Source organism: Schistocerca nitens, chromosome 7, assembly GCF_023898315.1.
Source record: "Schistocerca nitens isolate TAMUIC-IGC-003100 chromosome 7, iqSchNite1.1, whole genome shotgun sequence".
NCBI lineage: Eukaryota > Metazoa > Arthropoda > Insecta > Orthoptera > Acrididae > Schistocerca > Schistocerca nitens.
In genome coordinates this window covers 304700727-304722556 of record NC_064620.1, presented here as the reverse complement: position 1 = coordinate 304722556, position 21830 = coordinate 304700727, and the positions used below count along the sequence as shown (strand labels likewise).

The following is a 21830-nucleotide window of genomic DNA, read 5'->3' as shown; positions in this document are numbered from 1 at the left end:
TTGCCATTGTAAGAGGTCCAGCCGAAGCTGCGGCCGACAAATACACCAAGGTGGTGTATGTGGGTGGACCTGAAAAGCAGATGGAAGAGGCAAAGACTCGAGGTCACTAAGGAGTGACCGCACACGGATCCCAATGGTATGGCCTGATCGAGGCCGCCGGTGTGGGGTATGGACTGGCGCATTAGCGAAAAGCAGACGGTAGTTAGGGTGACGAGGCGAACAACGAACGTGGGCAGCATAGTTGGCTAAGAGTTGTAGATGGAAATGATCTCTGATCAAATTTCTTTCCATTGAGGTTAGACCTCAATCGCTTAGAGACTACTGGTGGAGGTCCACCAGCGAGAGATGATTTACCACGCTTCACTGCAGGTCATCTGCCCTGATGCCACCCACTCCGACCAGGGGCTCTCCCCACGGGTGCCACCCGCCCACAGCACAAACCACCTGGCAGGATGGCCTTTGTTGGGAGTCCCGATGCCCCAGAGGGATAGGCATCTACTCCTCAGCATACGTGGGGAGGCAGCAGCTCAGGCATCAGCAGTGCGATCCCTGTGTAGTCAGGGGGCTACAACCAAGAGATTACATGACGACCCCACCACAACGGACTGGCTACCATGCTGGTTGTTGGGCGTCGAATATGCATGTGTATGATGAGGGCGAAGTTGGACGTGCACAATGGAGGAATGTATGCTACCCGAAACACACTGCAGCCGATGTGGCCGGAAGCTCGATGTAAGTCCAACTCCATGACAATATCGGGTGTGCCAGATCTTAGGGCAAGATGGATTTAAGATGCACCACATAAGGCATCCGTCCCCAAATGGTATGCACTAACGGAAAAATTTGGAAATGGAGTGGTCAAACCGTTTAGCTGAACATCACATGAAAGGCCGATACAGTTGAGACTCCTTTTAGTCGCCTCTTACGACAGGCAGGAATACCGCGGTCCTATTCTTACCCCCGAACCCGCAGTGGGTGACGAGCCATCCAGCCAGCCAACCAGTGCGAGTCGAGCGCTGCTCCCCGCTATCTGCCCTGAGTGTTGCGGTCCTTTTCAACTACGACCGGGCTCGGCGTTCATCGACGTTGTGCCCACCCTCATGCCGCCGATGCGGAGGTGCAGAGAGAAAGGAAGAAGGCCAGGTGGTCGCAAGAGGAGGTGCACCGTCTTGCACATGCTGAGTCCAATCTGTCCCTCCAAGGGCTCCCTGTTTTTCAATCAAGAACTCGTTAAAGCCTTCCTGGAGCGTACACTTGAATCTAGTGTCAGCATAGGGGGTAGGATTATAAGAACATGGACGCCAATTTTGTCGCCAAGCTCTCAAACAGTGATCAAGATCTTCAGGGCTCTGCGGACGGGTCTGCTGTGGCCTATTCCTCGTCACAGTCCTCTTCTCTGGGGGGAAGACGTCGATCAGGCTATCTGGTCCCTGATTGCAGAGTTGCCCTCCTCAAGCCCACGGTTTTGCTCACTTGATGCAGTTGTGCCCTGGGGCCCCACTGCCAGCAGGAGTACCATCCAAGCCATGCTGGTTCCCGCTTTTGACGAATTAGGTAGCAGGGAACGATCTGTTCGTCAAGCTCCTGGTAATTAGTCCCAACAGCCGCCTGAGCCGAAGCGGGCGCGAAGAAGGTGGGAATATGCTGTGGTGCAGCGTGCTTTTAAGAAGAACTCAGTGTGCTGTATAAATGGTCTTCTTGATGGCACACTTCTCCATCAGCCACCCACCATCCCAGGGCTGATGGAGTTTTCGAGGTATCTCTTTACTCCCCCTCGTGTCAGGTCTCGGCCTCCACGTGGTGAGGGTCTCTCAGGTTTGTTGTTGCCATTCTCCAAGTGTGTGCCCTTCCACGTTCTGTGGGCACCCATTACTGCAGATGAGGCAGCTGCTGCTCTTCCCCCTCGCAACTCTGCTGCAGATCCAGATCGCCTTACACCATCCCAGTTACGTCGCCTTCCTCGTGAGGCTCTCCTTAAATTCCTCAACCTCCTACTCCTTTCACGCTCCCTCCCATTCCGCCTCCTACAAGCACGTACCACCTTGTTGCCCAAGAAGACCGCCGCAGCATCCCCTGCTGACTTCCGACCTATCGCAGTGTGTTCGGTGCTGACCAGGGACTTCCACAAGGTTCTGGCTGGCCGCCTTATGCGCCACTGTGCCTTGGACAGTCGTCAGCAGGCTTTCATCCCACAGGATGGGATGCTTCATAACACCTTTCTTCTAGATCTGGCGATGACCCTTGGTCCTGTGCTGAGGGCCCATGGTCTGCCGGTCGAGTTCATTGACTACATCCTGGGGTGGTTAAGGCGGGCTCGACAGTTATTTGCGGTGCTGGGAAGTCGTCATATCTAGTGCGGCCTTCGAGGGGTGGGTGGCAAGGTGATCCTTTATCCCCCATCCTCTTCAATGTGTCTATAGACATCCTCAATTCCCGTCTTTGTGAGCATGTTGGTGCCCGTATTCTTGGCCGAAGAATAAATGCTGCTGCGTTCACGGATGATCTTCTCCTGTTCGCCGAGACCAAGGATGGATTGCAGCAGCTAATCACCATCGCTACAGCGGCCCTAGGTGACCTCGGTATCGAGGTCAACCCAAGGTAGTGCTTCTCTCTCGCCCTGGTTATATCAGGCCGGGAGAAGAAGACAAAGGTCGACGAGTCAGTGATCTTTTGTGCTGGCAATAACAATATACCGGCGCTAGTGATGGGAGATTCCTTTAAGTACTTAGGCCTGCAATTCACCGCATGTGGGTTCAGCCTCTTCCATCCTCGGCGGGAGGTCGAGAAACAGCTGGACATCATCAGGAGGGCACCACTTAAACCTCAGCAAAGACTGTTTTCCCATCGCTCAGAGATCCTGCCGGGCATTTTTCATGGCCTGGCCCTGGGAAGGACACGTTTAGGGGCCCTCTCGTCCGTCGATGTATGCGTGCGCAAAGCCATTAGATCCTGGCTCCACTTGCCAGCGGACACCCCTGTTGGGTACTTTCATGCCCCTGTCTCTCATGGGGGCCTGGGGGTCCAGGCAGCCCGCTGGCTGGGTCCTCTTCTCCAGAGGAAGCGCCTTGCAAAGATGGAGGGGCTGGGTACGGCTGCTGACGATACCTTCCAGGATTCCCTCAGATGAGAAATCCATCGGATAATGCCTTACGATGGAATAGGGACATTATTAAGTCTAGCTACCAACTGGGCCGGTGTTGGGCCGAGTGCCTGCACTCATCAGTCGATGGCGCTGCTTTGCGGAAGTCTGCCCAAACACCAGGGCAGCACTGCTGGGTGTCTAACACTCGGCAGTTTGTCACAGGCCGTGACTACATCTCCTGCCTTCGTTCTAGGATTAATGCCCTGCCTACTCAGGCACGGCTGCTACGGGGGTGGGAGGGTGACAAGGTGCCAGGGGGGCTGCAATGCCACGGGGACAGCCAACCATGCCATCCAGCAGTGTTGGAGGAGCGACGGGGACCGCATTGCCCGACATGACGCCATGGCGTCCTATCTGGTGCGAGGCCTACGTCGAAGAGGCTATGAAGTTCTTCTGGAGCCTCACCTGCAGACATCAGATGGAATGAAGAAGCCTGATGTTCTGGCAGTCCGTGGCGGAACAGCGTATATTATTGACGCCCAGGTGATCGGCGACAGCCTCGACCTCGACCGATGTCATAGATTGCGACCTTCTCCCTATGACAAGCAGGCCATCCATGCAGAGGTACGAGAGCTTTTTCCAGCAGTTCGGGACATAACCACCATGTCAGCAACCATCAATTGGCATCGAGTCTGGTCTCCAGCATCCAGCTACAGGAAGTGGGCGTGATCAAAGGACATCTTTCTGCACTCAGCACAAGAGTGCTACTGGGCAGTATTATAGCGGTGCGTCGTTTCGACACCATGACTGCCCCTCGCCGCCGCACGATGAACTGCATTGGAGTTGGTTAGGATGAGCTCAATCCTTCCGCTGCTGCCTCGCGTCTCAGGCATAATACCTGCTTTTATTCTTGTGTTTGTGTCTATTTGTTAGTGTATTTCCGTATGACATCTTGTACACCTGCTCCGCAGGTAACACTACACTGTACGATTCACAAACGCGAATAAAGCCGGCTAATATAGCTCAAACCTAGTCATCTAATTAGTGATGCGCATGAATGGATTAACGAGATTCCCGCTGTCCCTATCTACTATCGAGCGAAACCACTGCCAAGGGAACGGACTTGGAAAAATTAGCGGGGAAAGAAGACCCTGTTGAGCTTGACTCTAGTCTGGCACTGTGAGGTGACATGAGAGGTGTAGCGTAAGTGGGAGATGGCAACATCGCCGGTGAAATACCACTACTTTCATTGTTTCTTTACTTACTCGGTTAGGCGGAGCGCGAGCGTCGTGATATAACAACCCGGCGTCACGGTGTTCTTGAGCCAAGTGTGTTTCGGTTCTGTTCGCGCCGCGGCTCCGTGTCCGTGCGCCACAGCGTGCGGTACGTGTGGGTGCAAGCCTGCGCGTGCCGTGCGTCCCGTGTGCGTCGGCGCGTCCGCGTGTGCGGCGCAGTTTACTCCTTCGCGTGATCCGATTCGAGGACACTGCCAGGCGAGGAGTTTGACTGGGGCGGTACATCTGTCAAAGAATAACGCAGGTGTCCTAAGGCCAGCTCAGCGAGGACAGAAACCTCGCGTAGAGCAAGAGGGCAAAAGCTGGCTTGATCCTGATGTTCAGTACGCATAGCGACTGCGAAAGCACGGCCTATCGATCCTTTTGGCTTGGAGAGTTTCCAGCAAGAGGTTGGTTGGTTGGTTTGGGGGATTTAAGGGACCAGACTGCGACGGTCATCGCTCCTTTTTCCCAAAAAATTAAAACCACCCCAAGAGAGTAAAAACGAACAGAGATCAGACGACAAATTAAAATCACACAGAGTGTGACGGTGGTTGGCCGACCATAGAGATAAAAAGGAAAAGCCAACCACCGAGAACGCATTAAAAACTCAGCGTAAAATCGTAGGCCAATGGCCAGAATCAACACAAAAGAACAGAACAAACAGAGTAAACGATAAAAAAACCCTGCCCGAATAAAACGTAAAACTAAGCCAACCATAACAGGGTCATCAGATAAAAGGGCAGGGAGCGTATCAGGCAGCGCAAATGTCTGCATGACCACAGCTAAAACGGGGCAGGCCAACAAAATGTGGGCCACTGTCAAAACCGCCCCGCAGCGACATAGAGGAGGGTCCTCCCGCCGCAGAGTGGCCAATGTGAAGCTGACAAGGGATGACTGAGTCCCTGCGGTTGGCTTGCATGGATGACCGCCACACAGTCGTCGTCTCCTTAATGGCACGGAGTTTATTGGGCGTGATCCGATCGCGCCATTCAGCGTCCCAAAGCGCAAAAACTTTTCGGCGGAGGACTGCCCGCAAATCAGTCTCTGGGAGGCCAACATCCAGAGATCGATTACTCGTGGCCTCTATCGCCAGGCAGTCAACATGTTCATTGCCCGGGATACCGAAATGACCGGGGGTCCACACAAAGGCCACAGAGCGGCCGCAACGGGCAAGAGTATGCAGGGACTCTTGGATAGCCATCACCAGACGAGAACGAGGGAAACACTGGTAGAGAGCTCGTAAACCGCTCAGGGAATCGCTACTGATAATGAAGGACTCACCTGAGCAGGAGCGGATATACTCTAGGGCACGAAAGATGGCGATCAGCTCAGCAGTGTAAACGCTGCAGCCATCCTGCAAGGAACGTTGTTCGAAATGGTCCCCTAGAGTGAACGCATACCCGACACGACAAGCAACCATCGAACCGTCAGTGTAAACAATGCCAGAGCCCTGATACGTGGCCAGGATGGAATAAAAGCGGCGGCGGAAAGCCTCTGGAGGGACTGAGTCCTTCGGGTCCTGTGCCAAGTCGAGCCCAAGGCAAGGGCGAGGAACACACCATGGGGGTGTATGCAAAGTGGCCCGGAAAGGAGGTGGAACAGTGAAAACCTGAAGCCCAGAGAGAAGCTCTTTAACGCGGACCGCGATTGTACTACCAGACCGGGGCCGACGTTCTGGCAGATGGACGACCGATCGCGGGAACAGGAGACGATAGTGTGGATGCCCGGGCAAGCTTAGAACATGGGCAGCATAAGCGGCCAGCAAACGTTGGCGTCGTAACCGCAGTGGAGGGACACCTGCCTCCACTAGTACGCTGTCCACAGGGCTGGTGCGGAAAGCACCAGTGGCAAGGCGTATCCCGCTGTGGAGAATTGGGTCCAGCACCCGCAACGCAGATGGGGATGCTGAGCCATAAGCCAGGCTCCCATAATCCAGACGGGACTGGATTAACGCCTGGTAGAGCCGCAACAGGGTAGATCGGTCGGCGCCCCAGCGGGTGTGGCTCAAGCATCTCAGAGCGTTTAGATGCCGCCAACACGTCTGTTTAAGCTGCCGTATATGAGGCAGCCAAGTCAACCGGGCATCGAAAACAACCCCCAAAAACCTGTACGTCTCCACCACAGCAAGGAGTTCGTCGGCAAGATAAAGCCGCGGCTCAGGATGGACTGTTCGGCGCCGGCAGAAATGCATAACGCGGGTCTTGGCTGCCGAAAACTGAAACCCATGCGCTACAGCCCAAGACTGCGCCTTACGGATAGCGCCCTGTAGCTGACGTTCAACAGCTGCAATGCCAGTAGAGCTGTAGTAAAGGCAAAAGTCGTCAGCATACAGGGAAGCGGAGACAGAAGTTCCCACGGCCGCAGCAAGCCCGTTAATGGCTATTAAAAACAGACAGACACTTAAAACAGAACCCTGTGGCACACCGTTCTCCTGGAGGTGGGAGGAACTGTACGAGGCCGCGACTTGCACGCGGAAGGTACGACACGACAGAAAATTGCGGATAAAAATCGGCAGAGGACCACGAAGACCCCATCCATGAAGCGTAGAAAGGATGTGATGACGCCATGTCGTATCGTACGCCTTCCGCATGTCGAAAAAGACAGCGACCAGGAGCTGACGGCGGGCAAAGGCAGTACGGATGGCCGACTCCAGGCTCACAAGATTGTCGGCGGCAGAGCGGCCTTTACGGAACCCACCCTGAGACGGAGCCAGAAGGCCCCGAGACTCCAGTGCAAGCGCCGGCACACCATCCATTCGAGAAGCTTGCAAAGAACGGTGGTGAGGCTAATGGGGCGGTAGCTGTCCACCTCCAAAGGGCTCTTGCCCGGTTTCAAAACGGGGATGACAATGCTCTCCCGCCATTGCGACGGAAACTCACCCTCGACCCAGAGACGGTTGTACAGGTCGAGGAGGCGTCGCTTGCAGTCCACTGAAAGGTGTTTCAGCATCTGACAGTGGATGCTATCTGGCCCAGGAGCGGTATCAGGGCAAGTGGCAATGGCACTGAAATTCCCACTCACTGAATGGAGCGTTGTAGGATTCGAAAGTGTGGGTGCGAAAAGAAAGGCTCCGACGTTCCATCCGCTCTTTAATGGAGCGGAAGGCCTGGGGGTAATTCGCAGAAGGGGAACTCATAGCAAAATGCTCTGCTAAGCGATTTGCAATGACGTCGGAGTCAGTACAAACTGCTCCATTCAGTGAGAGCGCAGGGACGCTGACAGGTGGCCGATAGCCGTAGACGCGTCGAATTTTGGCCCATACCTGCGATGGAGTGACATGGAGGCCAATGGTGGACACATACCGCTCCCATCACTCCTGCTTGCTTTGGCGGATAAGGCGGCGGGCCCGCGCACGCAGCCGTTTGAAGGTGATCAGGTGTTCAATGCAGGGATGTCGCTTGTGACACTGTAGCGCCCGCCGGCGATCTGTAATCGCTGCAGCGATCTCAGGCGACCACCAAGGCACAGTCCGCCGCCGAGGGGACCCAGAAGAACGGGGAGTGGCAGATTCGGCGGCAGTAACGATGCCGGTCGTGACCGATTGAATCAATCGGTCGTGACCGAGCATCAATGTCGTCATTAGAGACAGGCTCAAGAGCGGCAGTGGAGGAAAACAAGTCCCAGTCAGCCTTATTCATAGCCCATCTGCTAGGGCGCCCAGAAGAGCGACGCTGTGGTAGTGACAGAAAGATCGGAAAGTGGTCACTACCACACAGGTCGTCATGCACACTCCATTGGACAGACAGTAAGAGGCTAGGGCTACAGATTGAAAGGTCAATGGCGGAGTATGTGCCATGCGCCACACTGAAGTGTGTGAAGGCACCATCATTTAAAATCGAGAGATCGAGCTGCGACAATAAATGCTCAATGGTGGCGCCTTGACCTGTCGCCACTGACCCACCCCACAGAGGGTTATGGGCGTTGAAGTCTCCCAATAGCAAGAAAGGTGGCGGCTACTGGGCTATCAGCGCAGCCAGGACATGCTGTGAGACATCACCATCCAGTGGAAGGTAAAGACTGCAGATGGTAACAGCCTGCGGCGTCCACACCCGAACAGCGACAGCCTCTAAAGGTGTTTGTAGAGGGACAGACTCGCTGTGCAGAGTGTGAAGGACATAGAGGCAGACACCACCAGACACCCTTTCATATGCTGCCCGGTTCTTATAATAACCCCAATAGCCACGGAGGGCGGGGGTTCGCATTGCTGGAAACCAAGTTTCCTGAAGAGCAATGCAGAAGAAAGGGTGAAGTCTGATAAGTTGTTGGAGCTCAGCTAGATGGTGGAAAAAACCGCCGCAGTTCCACTGGAGGATGATATTGTCCATGGCTGAGAAAGGTGTGAAACGACTGGGAAGGCAATTTACGCCGCTTGTTCACTCACTGCCATCGATTCAGTACCCATGCGAGTGTCATCTAAGGCGTCTGAGGGACCGGCGAGATCAAGGTCCTCAGCGGACGCTAGAATCTCGACCTCATCCTCAGACGCAGAGCCCCAAGGGTGCGGTGGGTTTGGTGCCACCATAAGTTCTTTGGCCTTAGAGGTCTTTCTCTTGGACTTCTCTCGCTGAACCTTGGGTTTCACCGGCTGGGAAGGCTTCACCGATTCAGTCTCTGGGACGGAAGAGGATCGTGAAGCCCTACGCCCGGTCGCTGGTGAGGACTTATGCCACTGTCGGCGGTCATCCTTCCCGCTGGTGGAACCCTGGGAAGGGAGGTTCCCAGGGAACTCTTACGGGCGAGAGTAGCCGAAGAAGTTAGACGCTTCTCCGGCAGAGAAGCGGGGACGGACGTCCCCGACAGGTGGGAGGATGTTGCTCCTGAGGTAGGTGGTGCAGGAGCAACCGGTGGTGTAGAGCCCCCCACGGGCAAGGGGGCTGGAGGAGTCGAACTGCTTATCAAGCTGGCTGGAAGTCTTGTAAGTGATGGGGCTAGCACAGTCGTCGTAGCAGCTGCATAAGAAGATGTCATACTCACAGGATGGAGTCTGTCATATTTCCTTTTGGCCTCAGTATAGGTCAGCCGGTCCAGGATCTTATATTCCATGATTTTGCGCTCTTTATGAGAGACTTTGCAGTCAGGCGAGCAAGGGGAATGATGCTCTCTGCAGTTGACACATATGGGAGGCGGGGCGCATGGAGTATTGGGATGTGATGTGCGTCCGCAATCTCGACATGTGAGGCTGGAAGTGCAGCGGGAAGACATATGCCCGAACTTCCAGCACTTAAAGCACCGCATCGGGGGAGGGATATAGGGCTTGACGTCACAACGGTAGACAATCATCTTGACCTTCTCCGGTAATGTATCACCCTCGAAGGCCAAGATGAAGGCACCGGTAGCAACCTGATTGTCCTTCGGACCCCGATGAACGCGCCGGACGAAATGAACACCTTTATGCTCTAAGTTGGCGCGCAGCTCGTCATCAGACTGCAAAAGTAGGTCCCTATGGAAAATTACTCCCTGGTCCATATTTAAACTCTTATGTTGTTCCTACGGTACGGCTATCTGTATCGATGAGGCACGCAAGCCTCCCCACCAATATATATATATATATATATATATATATATATATATATATATACATATTGGTGGGGAGGCTTGCGTGCCTCATCGATACAGATAGCCGTACCGTAGGTACAACCATAACGGAGGGGTATCTGTTGAGAGGCCAGACAAACGTGTGGTTCCTGAAGAGGGGCAGCAGCCTTTTCAGTAGCTGCAAGGGCAACAGTCTGGATGATTGACTGATCTGGCCTTGTAACAATAACCAAAACGGCCTTGCTGTGCTGGTACTGCGAAAGGCTGAAAGCAAGGGGAAACTACGGCCGTAATTTTTCCCGAGGGCATGCAGCTTTACTGTATGATTAAATGATGATGGCGTCCTCTTGGGTAAAATATTCCGGAGGTAAAATAGTCCCCCATTCGGATCTCCGGGCGGGGACTACTCAAGAGGATGTCGTTATCAGGAGAAAGAAAACTGGCGTTCTACGGATCGGAGCGTGGAATGTCAGGTCCCTTAATCGGGCAGGTAGGTTAGAAAATTTGAAAAGGGAAATGGATAGGTTAAAGTTAGATATAGTGGGAATTAGTGAAGTTCGGTGGCAGGAGGAACAAGACTTCTGGTCAGGTGACTACAGGGTTATAAACACAAAGTCAAATAGGGGTAATGCAGGAGTAGGTTTAATAATGAATAGGAAAATAGGAACGCGGGTAAGCTACTACAAACAGCTTAGTGAACGCATTATTGTGGCCAAGATAGATACGAAGCCCACACCTACTACAGTAGTACAAGTTTATATGCCAACTAGCTCTGCAGATGACGAAGAAATTGAAGAAATGTATGATGAAATAAAAGAAATTATTCAGATTGTGAAGGGAGATGAAAATTTAATAGTTATGGGTGACTGGAATTCCAGTGTAGGAAAAGGGAGAGAAGGAAACATAGTAGGTGAATATGGATTGGAGCTAAGAAATGAAAGAGGAAGCCGCCTGGTAGAATTTTGCACAGAGCACAATTTAATCATAGCTAACACTTGGTTTAAGAATCATGATAGAAGGTTGTATACATGGAAGAACCCTGGAGATACTAAAAGGTATCAGATTGATTATATAATGGTAAGACAGAGATTTAGGAACCAGGTTTTAAATTGTAAGACATTTCCAGGGGCAGATGTGGACTCTGACCACAATCTATTGGTTATGACCTGTAGATTAAAACTGAAGAAACTGCAAAAAGGTGGGAATTTAAGGAGATGGGACCTGGATAAACTGAAAGAACCAGAGGTTGTACAGAGTTTCAGGGAGAGCATAAGGGAACAATTGACAGGAATGGGGGAAAGAAATACAGTAGAAGAAGAATGAGTAGCCTTGAGGGATGAAGTAGTGAAGGCAGCAGAGTATCAAGTAGGTAAAAAGACGAGGGCTAGTAGAAATCCTTGGGTAACAGAAGAAATATTGAATTTAATTGATGAAAGGAGAAAATATAAAAATGCAGTAAATGAAGCAGGCAAAAAGGAATACAAACGTCTCAAAAATGAGATCGACAGGAAGTGCAAAATGGCTAAGCAGGGATGGCTAGAGGACAAATGTAAGGATGTAGAGGCTTATCTTACTAGGGGTAAGATAGATACTGCCTACAGGAAAATTAAAGAGACCTTTGGAGATAAGAGAACCACTTGTATGAACATCAAGAGCTCAGATGGAAACCCAGTTCTAAGCAAAGAAGGGAAAGCAGAAAGGTGGAAGGAGTATATAGAGGGTCTATACAAGGGCGATGTACTTGAGGACAATATTATGGAAATGGAAGAGGATGAAGATGAAATGGGAGATACGATACTGCGTGAAGAGTTTGACAGAGCACTGAAAGACCTGAGTCGAAACAAGGCCCCCGGAGTAGACAACATTCCATTGGAACTACTGACGGCCTTGGCAGAGCCAGTCCTGACAAAACTCTACCATCTGGTGAGCAAGATGTATGAAACAGGCGAAATACCCTCAGACTTCAAGAAGAATATAATAATTCCAATCCCAAAGAAAGCAGGTGTTGACAGATGTGAAAATTACCGAACAATCAGTTTAATAAGCCACAGCTGCAAAATACTAACACGAATTCTTTACAGACGAATGGAAAAACTAGTAGAAGCCGACCTCGGGGAAGATCAGTTTGGATTCCGTAGAAATACTGGGACACGTGAGGCAATACTGACCTTACGACTTATCTTAGAAGAAAGATTAAGGAAAGGCAAACCTACGTTTCTAGCATTTGTAGACTTAGAGAAAGCTTTTGACAATGTTGACTGGAATACTCTCTTTCAAATTCGAAAGGTGGCAGGGGTAAAATACAGGGAGCGAAAGGCTATTTACAATTTGTACAGAAACCAGATGGCAGTTATAAGAGTCGAGGGACATGAAAGGGAAGCAGTGGTTGGGAAGGGAGTAAGACAGGGTTGTAGCCTCTCCCCGATGTTATTCAATCTGTATATTGAGCAAGCAGTAAAGGAAACAAAAGAAAAATTCGGAGTAGGTATTAAAATCCATGGAGAAGAAATAAAAACTTTGAGGTTCGCCGATGACATTGTAATTCTGTCAGAGACAGCAAAGGACTTGGAAGAGCAGTTGAATGGAATGGATGGTGTCTTGAAGGGAGGATATAAGATGAACATCAACAAAAGCAAAACGAGGATAATGGAATGTAGTCGAATTAAGTCAGGTGATGCTGAGGCAATTAGATTAAGAAATGAGACACTTAAAATAGTAAAGGAGTTTTGCTATTTGGGGAGCAAAATAACTGATGATGGTCGAAGTAGAGAGGATATAAAATGTAGACTGGCAATGGCAAGGAAAGCGTTTCTGAAGAAGAGAAATTTGTTAACATCGAGTATAGATTTAAGTGTCAGGAAGTCTTTTCTGAAAGTATTTGTATGGAGTGTAGCCATGTATGGAAGTGAAACATGGACGATAAATAGTTTGGACAAGAAGAGAATAGAAGCTTTCGAAATGTGGTGCTACAGAAGAATGCTAAAGATTAGATGGGTAGATCACATAACTAATGAGGAGGTACTGAATAGGATTGGGGAGAAGAGGAGTTTGTGGCACAACTTGACCAGAAGAAGGGATCGGTTGGTAGGACATGTTCTGAGGCATCAAGGGATCACCAATTTAGTATTGGAGGGCAGCGTGGAGGGTAAAAATCGTAGGGGGAGACCAAGTGATGCATACACTAAGCAGATTCAGAAGGATGTAGGTTGCAGTAGGTACTGGGAGATGAAGAAGCTTGCACAGGATAGAGTAGCATGGAGAGCTGCATCAAACCAGTCTCAGGACTGAAGACCACAACAACAACAACATGTGGTGTAATGGTAACGGGAACATCCCCCAACTTGTCACAAGCAAGTAACCTGCATGACTGGGCGGAGGATGCCGTTTGTATCAGTACTGACCCAGAGCGCATTTTGGACAAGCCCTCCACCTCCCCAAACTTGTCCTCTAAATGCTCGACGAAGAACTGAGGCTTTGTGGCTAGAAAAGACTCCCCATCAGCTCTCGTGGAAACTAAGAATCGGGGCGAATATTTGCTACTGCCATCCTGAGATTTACGCTCCTCCCACGGTGTGGCCAGAGAGGGGAACGTTTTCGGATCGTACTTCTGAGCATTAAATTGAGCCCGAGAACGCTTAGAGACTGCTGGCGGCTGGCCGCCAGCGAGAGATGATGTACCACGCTTCATCTACTCCTTGGCATACATGGGGAGTTAATGGCGCAGGCATCACTAGAGCGATCCCTGTGTTGTCAGGGGGCTACAACCAAGAGGGTACATGGCGGCCCCACCACGACGGACTGGCTACCGTGCTGGATCTTAGGTGTAAAAATGTCCAAGGTCGTCGTCACAGTTAAAAGCAACACTGGAGAGTGCAGTGTGGTAATCGCACCCAGTGACGTATCCCCGCCCAAGACACGGAAAACGAGCGGGACACCATTGCAACGACGAAAAAGTCGGCTAAAAGTCTCAATGCACGACGGATACATTGCACCATGTGAGGCGCCCTTCCCCAATTGGCTCGCTCTTCGGAATAATTTAGAAAGATGGAGGTCAAACCCGAGAGGGGACCATCACATAAGGCCGAAACATTTGAGACTCCTTTTAGTCGCCTCTTACGACAGGCAGGAATACTGCGGGCCTATTCTAGCCCCCGAACCCGCAGGGGGGCCAGCAAGAGGTGTCAGGAAAGTTACCACAGGGATAACTGGCTTGTGGCAGCCAAGCGTTCATAGCGACGTCGCTTTTTGATCCTTCGATGTCGGCTCTTCCTATGATTGTGAAGCAGCATTCGAAAAGCGTTGGATTGTTCACCCACTAATAGGGAATGTGAACTGGCTTCAGACCGTCGTGAGACAGGTTAGTTTGATGACTGTGTCATTGAGAGTAATCCTGCTCAGTCCAAGAGGAACCCCAGGTTGGGACATTTGGTTCACGCACTCAGCCGAGCAGCCAGTGGTGCAAAGCTACCATCCGTGGGATTAAGCCTGAACGCCACTAAGGCCGAATCCCGTCTAGCCATTGTGGCACCGATATCGCTACGGACTTTACTAGGCGCGGTCGACCCACGTGGCGCCGTGTCGTACGGGCCCAACTTGTTTGCGGCGCTGTCTGGGATCTGTTCCTGGCGCGACCCTGCCTCTACTGGTCGACCATGGGTGTCTATATTTCGATGTCGGGACTCTGAACCGCCTGTAGACGACTTAGGTACCGGGCGGGGTGTTGTACTCGGTAGAGCAGTTGCCACAATGGGATCGGTTGAGACTCAGCTCTAGCTCGGGGGAATCGTCTTGTCGCGAGACGAGACCACCGCAGCTGGGCGCCAGGGGCACGTGTGCCCACTTGCTTGTCTTTTGTGTTTCGTATCACTGGGCGTATCGGTTTGGCCGGGCGCACCGCACCCAGGGCGCTGCATTGCGTGCGGCGGACTGAGGCGTATCGGTTTGCGGGCCGCCTGCCGCTGGTGTGGGCGCTACGATGGTTGCCGCCTCCGTGCGCGGAGGCGGAGGCGGGAGGAGGAGGAGTCGGTGGGGAGGAGGAGGAGGAGTCGGGGGGGAGGAGGAGGAGGAGTCGGGGGGGGAGGAGGAGGAGGCGGGCGGGGAGGAGGCGGGCGGGGAGGAGGCGGGCGGGGAGGAGGCGGGCGGGGAGGAGGCGGGCGGGGAGGAGGCGGGCGGGGAGGAGGCGGGCGGGGAGGAGGCGGGCGGGGAGGAGGCGGGCGGGGAGGAGGCGGGCGGGGAGGAGGCGGGCGGGGAGGAGGCGGGCGGGGAGGAGGCGGGCGGGGAGGAGGCGGGCGGGGAGGAGGCGGGCGGGGAGGAGGCGGGCGGGGAGGAGGCGGGCGGGGAGGAGGCGGGCGGGGAGGAGGCGGGCGGGGAGGAGGCGGGCGGGGAGGAGGCGGGCGGGGAGGAGGCGGGCGGGGAGGAGGCGGGCGGGGAGGAGGCGGGCGGGGAGGAGGCGGGCGAGGCGGGCGGGGAGGCGGGCGGGGAGGAGGCGGGCGGGGGAGGAGGCGGGCGGGGGAGGAGGCGGGCGGGGGAGGAGGCGGGCGGGGGAGGAGGCGGGCGGGGGAGGAGGCGGGCGGGGGAGGAGGCGGGCGGGGGAGGAGGCGGGCGGGGGAGGAGGCGGGCGGGGGAGGAGGCGGGCGGGGAGGAGGCGGGCGGGGGAGGAGGCGGGCGGGGAGGAGGCGGGCGGGGAGGAGGCGGGCGGGGGAGGAGGCGGGCGGGGAGGAGGCGGGCGGGGAGGAGGCGGGCGGGGGAGGAGGCGGGCGGGGGAGGAGGCGGGCGGGGGAGGAGGCGGGCGGGGGAGGAGGCGGGCGGGGGAGGAGGCGGGCGGGGGGAGGAGGCGGGCGGGGGAGGAGGCGGGCGGGGGAGGAGGCGGGCGGGGGGAGGAGGCGGGCGGGGGAGGAGGCGGGCGGGGGAGGAGGCGGGCGGGGGAGGAGGCGGGCGGGGAGGAGGCGGCGGGGGAGGAGGCGGGCGGGGGAGGAGGCGGGCGGGGGAGGAGGCGGGCGGGGGAGGAGGCGGGCGGGGAGGAGGCGGGCGGGGGAGGAGGCGGGCGGGGGAGGAGGCGGGCGGGGAGGAGGCGGGCGGGGGAGGCGGGCGGGGGAGGAGGCGGCGGGGGAGGAGGCGGGCGGGGGAGGAGGCGGGCGGGGAGGAGGCGGGCGGGGGAGGAGGCGGGCGGGGGAGGAGGCGGGCGGGGGAGGAGGCGGGCGGGGAGGAGGCGGGCGGGGGAGGAGGCGGGCGGGGAGGAGGCGGGCGGGGGAGGAGGCGGGCGGGGGAGGAGGCGGGCGGGGGAGGAGGCGGGCGGGGAGGAGGCGGGCGGGGAGGAGGCGGGCGGGGGGAGGAGGCGGGCGGGGGAGGAGGCGGGCGGGGAGGAGGCGGGCGGGGGAGGAGGCGGGCGGGGGAGGAGGGGGGGGGAGGAGGCGGCGGGGGAGGAGGCGGGCGGGGGAGGAGGCGGGCGGGGGAGGAGGCGGGCGGGGGAGGAGGCGGGCGGGGGAGGAGGCGGGCGGGGGAGGAGGCGGGCGGGGGAGGAGGCGGGCGGGGGAGGAGGCGGGCGGGGGAGGAGGCGGGCGGGGGAGGAGGCGGGCGGGGGAGGAGGCGGGCGGGGGAGGAGGCGGGCGGGGGAGGAGGCGGGCGGGGGAGGAGGCGGGCGGGGGAGGAGGCGGGCGGGGGAGGAGGCGGGCGGGGGAGGAGGCGGGCGGGGGAGGAGGCGGGCGGGGGAGGAGGCGGGCGGGGGAGGAGGCGGGCGGGGGAGGAGGCGGGCGGGGGAGGAGGCGGGCGGGGGAGGAGGCGGGCGGGGGAGGAGGCGGGCGGGGGAGGAGGCGGGGGAGGAGGCGGGGGAGGAGGCGGGGGAGGAGGCGGGGGAGGAGGCGGGGGAGGAGGCGGGGGAGGAGGCGGGGGAGGAGGCGGGGGAGGAGGCGGGGGAGGAGGCGGGGGAGGAGGCGGGGGAGGAGGCGGGGGAGGAGGCGGGGGAGGAGGCGACAGCCGGGCGCGCAGTGTTCTGCCCGTCTAGAGCGTATCGCTTTGGCGGCCGGTGATGGGTGCCAGTCGGCCGGTGTCGGCCCTGTAGTCGGCGGGTCGCGTGGAGGCGGCGGTGTAGGGTGGGTGTCGTGCGGTGGTCGCGGTATCCGGCGGCCAAAGGTCCTTTTTGTCCCCCCCCCGCCGCCCCCACTGTGTGGTAACATGACGTTTTATAAGAAAATAGACTTGGGATAGTGTGTGTGGTTAGCAAGTCCCTGGGGCAGCTATTGTGGGTGGTCGTAAGTCCATACGAGAGGAGTCACTGTGGGATGTGTCGAGGTATTACGCATCTACACAATAAACGTAATGGAAAGGAAACGCAGTAGTATCGGTACATTTGTACGCGCATAAACGACACCTCCATCTATAGGAACCCAACAAAACTACACCCACCATACTGCCATAACACAGTATCGCTATCTATGAAAATACGACGAAACCACATGCAATACCTCAATCTACGCGAATCTGACAACACTACGTCCAACATGTTGAGTGCACCACAAAAAATACCGCCATCTGTAGGTCTCCCGCAACATGACGACCTCCAAAGACGATACTGCCATCTATGAGACGCAGAGTCGGCTACGACATCGATGGGACCCCACAGTGCCCATATTCCGACCCCACCCACAAAGCCTGCATCTTCTGTCCACCACAGGAGCCGCAAGTCAGTGCCCGCGCCATCACAAAGTGGTCGACCGACAATCACTCCACCTGCATCCGTACATGCCCCACCCCCACCGCCAAACTCGAAACTCCAGCGGATGACCGGCGGACTTTTCCCGCACGCCTAAGTTGCAGTCCACCCCTATACCTTACATTTCATGAAGAGTGTTATGCAATATGCCAAATTCCCGCTGTCCCTATACATGCGTAATTCCCGCTGTCCCTATCTGTCATGGCTGCCACGAAGACGTGCTGCTGAAGTGCTCCTCGCCTTGATCCTGTTTTGTGGTGTTTTCTTCGAGTCGAGTTTTGTTATGAAAGTGATATCAGTGATGGCTGTTCTAAGGTACTGTACTGTGCATAAAAATTGAGATTATAAATGTGCAAAATAAGGCATAGGAAATCTTTCTTCAATGTAGGCTGTTAATCTGTCCTGACTGCCTGTAAGTTAGTGAATATCTCTCTCAATTAGTGTTTTTCTGAACTTAAATTGGGAAAGACGGTCTACTATTTCCTGTAGTGCTTGGAAAAGTGTTCTATGTGCGGATAATGAGACTGAATTGGGTAGAATGATGTTAGAAACTATATATTCCAACGTATTTTAGTTTTGGCGCGATAAACTGGTCTCCCATTGCTGCTTACGTAGTGACGTCATTTTGGCGGTAACAGTTCCGACAGGTCATCTCACCACTTGTTGGTGATTTGCTGTGCGCTCCTCTACGTCATTACGGAGGGAAGTCCCATGATTGGCGGTTCCCCTTCTACTATCCTATTCGTTAAAAGGCGACTGTTTTCATATCGGCGCGAAATTTTGTATTGGTCGGTTTCTAGTGTGCAATTTGATTTGCTGGAATCATAACAACGTCATCTTGGCAGAAATATTTTATTGATTGACCAAACCGACATGGAGGGAGAGTATTTTAATTGAAGACGTACTGATAACAACTCGCAACGTGTCGTTACTGGACACGAGGAAATTTACGCGGGAGAAACCGCACTAGGCGCGCGTACTGAACGTGCACAGATCTACGGGACAGTGGACGTAAAGAGGCACCAACGGAGCGGCACTCTACACGGACAAGATGTAAAAAAGCAAGGTACACCACCATGTAGATCGAAAAAGAGTGAAGAAGCACATGGAAACACAATGGCAACTTTTGATACACCGAAAAGTGCATCAAACGCCGAGAAAATTACCGCAGTAGAAGAAATACTTAGTGATTTTGCGGCCGAATGGAAAAGTAGGAAGGTTTCCACCAATGTTTCCCAACTCGTGAGAAATAGAATCTGGGCATTAGTGCTGATACAATCGAGACTAGGAGAGATAGATGTGTTAAATACAGAAAATACCCGACTTCGACAACAAGTAGAAGTGCTCACTACAACTAGAGCACTACAGGATTCGCAGTCCACCGAGGCCCTCCAACAGGCGAGGCTCGAAGGCCAAATAGATATGTTAAAAGAGGAAAATGACAGGTTGAGACAACAGGTGGATGAGCTGCTGCGCGAAACGATACCAGATGCAAAACAGAAAATACAAAATCTAGAGGATGAATTGCGAAAAGCACGAGAGGAAAACAGCCACCTTCAAAGCGTTGGGATAAAAACGACACAGACTTTCGCATCTGTGTTTGCAGTAGGTAACCCAAACCAACGTAAATCCGTTGCGAAAATGGAAAAAGCCAAGGAAAAGCAGGCTACAACACTATTTTTCAGACCTACAAACAATCAAAACACCAAAGATGTTCGGGATGCGTTGACGAGAGAAATAGATCCTCAACAAGAAAAATTGAAAATTATGGCTATAAGAAGCACACCGACAGTGGTGATAGTTGAAACGGCATCCGAAGAAGACTAAAAAGTTACAGGCAAGGGCAGAAACGATACAACATATTAGGCGTGAAGAAACTAAAAAAAGAAGACCATTACTTATAACTCATGGGGTCCCAACTACAGTTACGGAGAATGAATTTTTATTACAGCTTTATAAACTAAACATGGAAGGAAATATTAGCGAAGAAGAATTTTCTGAAGGGGTGAAGATCAAATTTAAAGCAGGGCAGAAGGGGAGGAGCACAACTAGCATAGTGTTGGAAGTTACACCAAAGATAAGAACAATTCTTTTGAATGAAGAACGAGTTTTTATAAATTTTTTGGCACTGTATATTGAGGACTACGATGCAATAAGTAAATGTTTTAAATACTGTGGGCTAGGCCACACAACTAAGTACTGTGATGATGAACAAATAGCCTGCGCCAAGTGTGGGGTGAAGGGACATAAAAAAGCTGATTGCTTGTCAAGGGAACCCCCAATAGGATGCATTCCATGTAAAAGAAGAAACAAAGTTTGTAACAAAGGAGGAAGCTCAGGCTGCCCAACATACAAGATGCTGCACGACAGACTGATTGCTAAAATCTAATATGAATAGAGAAGGAAACGTAAATAAATTGAGGATATTACAGTTAAATATGAAGAATAGCATCATTGTGAGTAACGAGCTTCCTAAGGCAATGGAGGAGACACGAATTGATATAGCATGTTTGCAGGAACCGTATTCAAGAAATGGCAAACTGATATGTATCCCAAGTAATAGTAGAGTGATAACAGGAGATACACCACCGATGGCAGCATCGGTTGTAAAACCAGCAGATATAACTATTACTAAAATTACTCAGTTAAGTAATACTCATGCAACAACAGTAGAACTGAAGAGAGGAAATGATACGTGGATAATAGCATCCTTGTACGCCCAATATTCCCATGACTTAGAACCATATGCAGATTGGATTAAGATGGTGGCCGAATATGCAAGAGGAGGAAAATTGCTCATCGCAGCTGATATTAACGCAAAGTCAACCGTTTGGCATGCAAACACTACAGATGATAGAGGAAGAATCATCAATGAAATCCTCGCTGAGCACAACCTATACGTTCTAAACAAAGAGGGAGAACCACCAACGTTTGACAATGGTAGGTCACAGAGCGAGATAGATATAACTATAGCAAACGACAAAGCCTTACCACACTGTCATAGGTGGGAAGTGCGACCAGGGCTTGTACATAGTGACCATAATGGGATAGTGATAGAGTTACATGGCACTCTAGAGACAAGTAATCGAGAAGGAAAGCAGTTCAATCTGAATAGAGCAAACTGGCCTAAACTGAGACAGATAGTAGAATTAGCTGATCTTGCTTCACAACGTGGTAGTGTGGACTACAGAATCCACGTCCTCACGCAACTGTTAGTGAGGGCACAGGAAGAAAGCATTCCAAAGCACAACTGCAGGCCCAAAACACGAACGCCATGGACAAATGAATTATCCCTACTTCGAAAAGATAGTAGGAAGAAACGCAAATTTTATCAAAAGGCGATAACCACACAAGATAAAGAAATCAGACTGGCTCACTATCGTGATGCAAAGGCAAAATATAAAGAAAAATTAATCGCCGGAAGGAAACAGCATTGGGACAATTATGTCAAAACGCAACTAGCTGAAAATATTTGGGGCACGCCATATAAGCTTTTGACGGAGAAGATTAAATCGCCCACCATACTGTCTACACTGAAACAAGAAAATGGGAACATGACGAGAGGATGGGGGAGCACTGCGGAATATCTGCTTTTTAAACTTTTACCAGACGATGACTTGACGTCAGATAACCCAGAACACGCGAATATGCGACGACGTTTTAATGATGTCTATCTGACAGAAGCAGTAACTCCCCCTTTCGCGAATGAAGAAGTACAAAGGGCAATTCTCAGTATGAAAAGTTGGAAAGCTCCAGGCCCGGACAGTATATGTCCAGAGACATTACACCAAGTAGTAGTACAGATAACGCCTTTCTTGACAAAGGTTCTAAACGATGCATTATTAGAAGGGAAAATACCGGCTTCGTGGAAAACAGCAAATACGATGATAATAAAAAAGGCAGCCGATAAAGACCCTACAAATCCGAGGTCATACAGGCCCATATGTTTATTAAACACCTTGGCGAAAGTTCAAGAAAGACTATTATGTGATCGTCTGCAAGCCCACAGAGAGCTTCAGGGGCTTAGTGAGCATCAGTATGGTTTTCGCAAGAATAAGTCAATAGATGACGCCATCAATCAAGTGCTTCGAATTATTAATGATACTGACAGGAAATATGCAGTAGCAATATTGATAGATATACAAGGAGGATTTGACAACATGTGGTGGCCTGGATTATTCTTGCGGCTAAGAGAGCTGCAGCTCCCGGGAACCCTGTACTACAGCTT

The 21830-nt window shown here is 53.2% G+C and overlaps 1 pseudogene; it reads right to left on the bottom strand.

The window, feature by feature from the left end:
* Window positions 1-1054: 1054 nt before the first annotated feature.
* Window positions 1055-16362, bottom strand: LOC126195586 (basic proline-rich protein-like; annotated as a pseudogene).
* Window positions 16363-21830: the final 5468 nt, after the last annotated feature.